Genomic DNA, 6,000 nt, shown 5'->3' on the forward strand with positions numbered 1-6,000 from the left:
TAATTTCTATTGAATATTCATATTGAGCAGTCATGAGGAGCCAAAGCAGAGACAGCCGTTGTCATACAACATGCTAATAGAGCAGAGTGGTACTCTCTTTTGGAAATAGAGAGGCAGAGACACAAGATAAATGTTTGTATTTGGCTCTATGTCAAGTGGAAGCTTGGCCTTGGCTCTATGGAGACTAGTATGCATGAGAAGGTTTGGCTTACCCAGATTCTTAGTGATATAAGAAAACATCAAACAGAAACATGTACAGGGTCCCAAGAGGCCATCTAGTCCTTCCCTGAGTCTCACAGGATGAAGAAGCTGATGCCCAGGGAAAGTGAATGGGAAATACTAATAGAATACTTAGCTTTCATAATTTTCAGTTCAAAGTGAATGAAACCCCAATTATTTCCCTTCACAATCATGACAGTCTTGTGTATGGTTTAAGAACTCCAGTTTTGTAACTAGATGTCGTATTTGAATGTTGACTTTACCATTTACAGACTTTCATAGGTTAATGGTGTCAACTAATGAAATCACTATGAACCTCCATTTCACTGTATCTACTTGCAGGTTTCTTCTGATGATTAGTTAATATTCATAAATCATTTAGAACAGATTCTGGCACATAATATATGCTCGAATAATGTTAGCTATTGCTCTTACCATTATTATCATTATCTTGTTATAGCTCCTTGCAACAATGACCATATATTAAATACTTTAAGATGGGAATGATTCAATAAATGGATCATTGATGTTACCTATTCATGATGTTTTCCTGGGCTTCTTTTCACACAATGCCTTGTAAAGGCTTCTGTTGTCTCACAAATGGTGTTATTTTTTCACATCAATAGCCTTACCAGAATGTTTACTTCTTAAAGTAAGAACTGTATTTTCTTTTTTAATTGCTCCAGCATTAACCAAGGGCCTAGCAAATGTTCTGGTATCAATTTGTTAGCGGTGGTCTAATGGTGTGATGGAACCAAAAAACGCAAACAAAAACAACAGCAACAAAAAGGAGCTCGTGATATCTTCAGCAATGAGGCTCATTTGAGAACTTCTAAACTGCACCTTTTGTATCACCATCCTCATCATTACCCACATCATCATTATCACTGCTAACATTTATTGAGAGCTTACTATGTGGAAATACTAGTCTCGCATTGTCTTTAAATCATCACAAACCGGGTGTTAGAAGTCATTATCCCCCATTACAAATGAGAAAACAGTTTCATGGAGTTTCTCGAACTCAGCTATTATCTGAGAAAAAAAATCAAACGTATAAATTGTTTTTATTTCAAAATTGAGGTTCTTAATTATCAAGCCACATTGCCTCAAATCCAGTTTTTCATTCACCCATTTATTCGGCCTTTCATTCAACACTCATAGGTAGTTAGGAGGTGGTGGGCTCTGTCCTATAACAATCTTTGTTGTCATTCCATCTTGCATGCTAATAAGAAATTTTCCGGAGAGACAATATGAGATACTCCCTGGTTGGCTTTGCCCAGGCATACATATTTTACCCACAATCTTTACCTCTGCATGTATCCATCCCATTCCCTACGTTCTCGTTTTCCCATTTATGAATGGGGGAAAAAGGAACCCAATAGCCCTGTTAATTCTCTTAGCGACACAGCCAAGTTTTCTTGGCTCTGAAGGACTTGCCCTCCTGACTCAATACACCATGTACCAAAGGTAATTAGGGCAACTTATTTAAAACTTATGATCTAATTAGTGGCTTTTAATGGTAGTTAATTACATGGAGAGCAACAAAGCATTTACATTTTCCACCAAGCTTTTTCCCAGACTGAGACAGGAACAGGTATTTATTCAGAGTCATAAAGGAGAGGGGATACTAGAGTTAACACCTAATTACACAGAATTGTCCCTGGTAATTATGAGCAATGTGATTTTTATTTATCTGACAATTATAGGGGCTTTGCAAAATCTTTGACCTGAGAGACTTGGAAAGGAGACAGAGAAGGCAATAAATGACATACAGTGTCCAGGCATATTTTTAAAAAATTTCCCAGGTGACTGGAAGTAGGAATGCTCAGGTAAAAAAAGAAGAGAGAAAAATGTTCACATTTCTATTGGAGAGGTAATATAACATCTACTGAAATGTAGAATATAAATAATGTAAGATTGAATTAATTAATGAAAATTCTAATTCAAATACCGATTTCACCACTTGCTAGTTTGGCAGAAAAGTAATCACTCAGAGCCTCCGTTTTCTAAAAATAATATTTACCCTGAATATCTCATAGAAACAAACTCATTTGTTTCTCGACTGTTTACTACGTGAATGTTTATAGTAGCACCCGATGTAGGGAGAAATATTACGTTCTCTTTGCCCTCATGAGTCTTCAAGTTTAGTAAGAGAGACAAATATGCAAATAAATAACATTAATAGTATAATTTTAGGTTCTGGATATACTGCTCTGAGGTCCTGTGAAAGTGATTTAATATTGTTCCGGGTAGATAGGTGTGCGCAGGGCAAGACGGGGCTTTCGGGTGATGGTTCAGCAATGACCGCATTGCCTCTCTAAAAATGATAATTCGGCAGCCAGGGAGAGACAAGTTCCTGATTGTCCACACCGGTTAACATTACAAGTGTTAATTGAATGAAGGCCCCCGGGAGAAGCAGCTTCTTGGGGATGCCTGTTAAGAGACAAAATGGCAAAGTGTGACATTCCGGGTCACACGCCACCAGAAAAAGGAGAAATGCCTCAGATGAGCGTGTATGTAACTCCCTAAACACACTGCTCCTGCTCAATTCCAAAGGGTAAGGAAAGCACTGCGCATGCGGAAAGCCCACCCTAAGGGAAGAATCAAGGGGAAGTGGCGAGCCTATAAACTCCAGGATCACGGTTAAATGTTCCCCACCCCTGTTCCCCCCACCCGCCTTTTTATTTTTATTTTTTTAATTTATTTACATTTTTTGCTGTCTTCTCCTCTCTCGGACCTTCAGGCGTACGCTTGGGTTTCTTCCAAGCAAATTTTCCTTTCTTTCCCGTTCTAAAGTCTTTTCAAAATAAACTTCCACTCCTGCTCTGGAACTTGCCTTGGTCTCTTTTTCTGCCTCATGCCCCTCAGTCCAATGCCTTCTTCTGAGGAGGCAGGAATTGAGATTGCTGTAGGATTTTTGCAGATCTGTACGGATTGGACGCCGGTAACTCCGGGTAACTCGGATCTCTTCCACTGCTAATACTATTATAATTAGTTATAATATTAGTATGAGTAATGTATAGTTATAATTGTTATATAATTGTTACATTATTATAATTCAGTTGAACAAATATTGAGACCTTAGTACATGCTAGATACTCCTGTTGTCTGCCTAACTGTGGAAGGCACTGTTTCCATTCATACTTATTTAAAATAAAGTAGAATCTCAACCAAATTGTGAAGTGTTCTTTTAGTGATTCCAGCCTCCATGAACTCTATATAGTTCTCTCCACTCCCCAGGGTATCTTCTCCAAGGCAACCAGTGTCCTTTGTAGAGGTGGGGCTTTGTAGTCAAATAGAACTGAATTCAAATCCACATCCACCCTTTGTAGTTCTATACAATGGGAAATTCAATTTCTTCATGTGCAGAATGGAAGCAAAGCAGTGTTACCTCTTGAAAGGATGAAACGCCCCAACTTATTTCATACCCTTTCAAGATCACCTTTATTAAGGTTTTATGATCCAATTATTCCTACTGAAATATCAACATCCATGATGGTTATAAATTCTAGGTTTGGAGGCAATATAGTTAATGAGAAAAGGATAGTACCTAAACTCAAACAACCTGGGTATAAATCCTCACTTTCTCACTTAATATGCCCTAATTTTCTTGCCTTTTTACAGTTTGATGTCTTTACCTTGGGTATATATAGTTATGTCACTTGAAATTTTAGTTCTCTTCTATCTTTTTTTGGATTTCTGTCTTTTTTTGGAATGTGACATTAAATATTGGTTTTTAGATAAACGCAGCTCAGTGTATAAAAATTGCACGAAATGAGGACTAGTTCCAAACTGAGATCACATGATTTGTTTCATACCCCAGTTTGCCCATAGGGTGCGTGATATTAAACCAGTCATTGGCAGGAGAGGAGGGGAGCTCCAAAGTTCTTTTCATTATTAATAAGCAATGGTTCTACAAATATTTTATTTTCACTTTTCCTGTCACCTGACTCCCTAGAGAACATGAAGAGAGAGTCCCTCTCCATTCCATTCCTCCCTCTAAGTAATATTCATCTTAAAAGTATTTTTGAGAAACTATTATATGCTAGAAATACATTGCAAGATTAATGTAATAAACACATGTACCTCATATTTTGTTCTTTTTTTTTGTTTTTCATTATTAGTTTTGGTTCATCAATGAGATAAGAACAGCAGGAAACATGCCACAAAGTTCTTTTTGATCCTCTGTCATGCCTTAGAGTTGCAGGCACATGATCACTAGTAGCTGAACATCCTTGTCAACTCACTATTGAATGTGGTTACTAATAGAAAGGGGCATCAAAAGGTCCCTTTAGTCATCAGGAGCAAAGGAATAAAAATATACATAGAAGGTTTTGTTTTACTTGTTATTTTATATTCATAAACTCTATAACTTGAATTTCCATAATTTCTTACTTCTAAAATGAAAAGTCATGATCCAGAGGAAAAAAAAAATTCTAGAAGCTGGGGAATGATTACTCATAGTAAGTCTGTGTGCCTGAGGGGGTGGATGGGTGGGTGGTGGTAAAGGAGCCTGTGACTTGGCTCCAGGCCCGGCTCTGCCACTAAATCACTGAGTGACACCAAGCAAGTTGCTTAACCTCTGACTCCAGTGAACTGCCCATGCCCTGGCAGGGTACAAGCCTAATAAGAATTTCAATTTATGTTCCCAGGCAAAGCTTACTTTTCTTGGAGTAATTCAAAGTCCTATTTCTAGGCAGTAGTTGTCCTTCAGCATTCATTTCTTCTGTTTCTTCCCTTTTTCCATCCATTGATCCATTTATTGAAAATATATTTATCATGTATCCTTCATGAGTAAGTCATTTTTTTAGACACTAGAGCCTCAAAACAGTAAAAATGGACCAAAAAACCATCTTTTTATGGAGTTTACAGTCTACTTCAGTAGACTGTAATCAGTCTGTTGTTTGCAGTCTAGACAACTTTAAAAAAGCAAATGAGTCAAAATACAAGTGTTGATAGGCAATAGTTGCTGTGGGGGATAAATAAGTTGGCAAAGTATATCAGGAACGTTGGGAACATGGTAATTCTAAATGAATAGTCAGAGAAAGCCTCAGTGGAATCAATAAAGACCCCAAAGAGGTGAGCGAGACGTGATGTGATCTGAGAGAAGAACATGCCAGGTAGAGAGAAGAGCAGGTGTAAGTCGTGTTGCAGATGGGCCTAGTGTACTTGACAGCAACACAGGGAAGACTTGTGGCTTGAACAGAGTGGGCAAGTAGAGCAAATTTGCTGATGAAGTCAGAGCAGAAACTGGCAGCCATATTATGTATGGCTTTGTAGATTATCGGCTTTCCCTTAGTCAGAAAGGGAAGCCACAGTGGGGCTTGGGAAGAGGTAGTTGCATGATCTGAGTTTTATTTTAATTAGATCGCTCAGGCTGCTGTGATGATCAGAGGGACTATGGGTGGCTACTACAAGACTAGAGACTGTGATGGCATAACCCAGGGTAGTAGCAGTGGAGGTGATGTAGGTGGTCAGATTTTAAATATATTTTGAAGATTTTTTTCCCATGATGTTAAATACGGAGTTTAATCCTTCAGAGTTACTGAGCTACACTAAGTGCTAGAAACTGCTAAATACTAATGATGTGAAAATTAATAGAAACTTTTCCTTTCTGTGTAGGCAACGTATGTCTACAGATTATGGTTGTTAGCTTTTCACCAGCTCTATGTTTTCTTTCAGTGATTTATTTCTATAACCTACTGTGATTCACACATATGAATCAGAGTCACACTATAATAGTAAGAAATTTACAACCTAAATTCTAATAGTGAAATATTA

This window comes from Pan paniscus, chromosome 11, assembly GCF_029289425.2.
Source record: "Pan paniscus chromosome 11, NHGRI_mPanPan1-v2.0_pri, whole genome shotgun sequence".
Taxonomy (NCBI): Eukaryota; Metazoa; Chordata; class Mammalia; order Primates; family Hominidae; genus Pan; species Pan paniscus.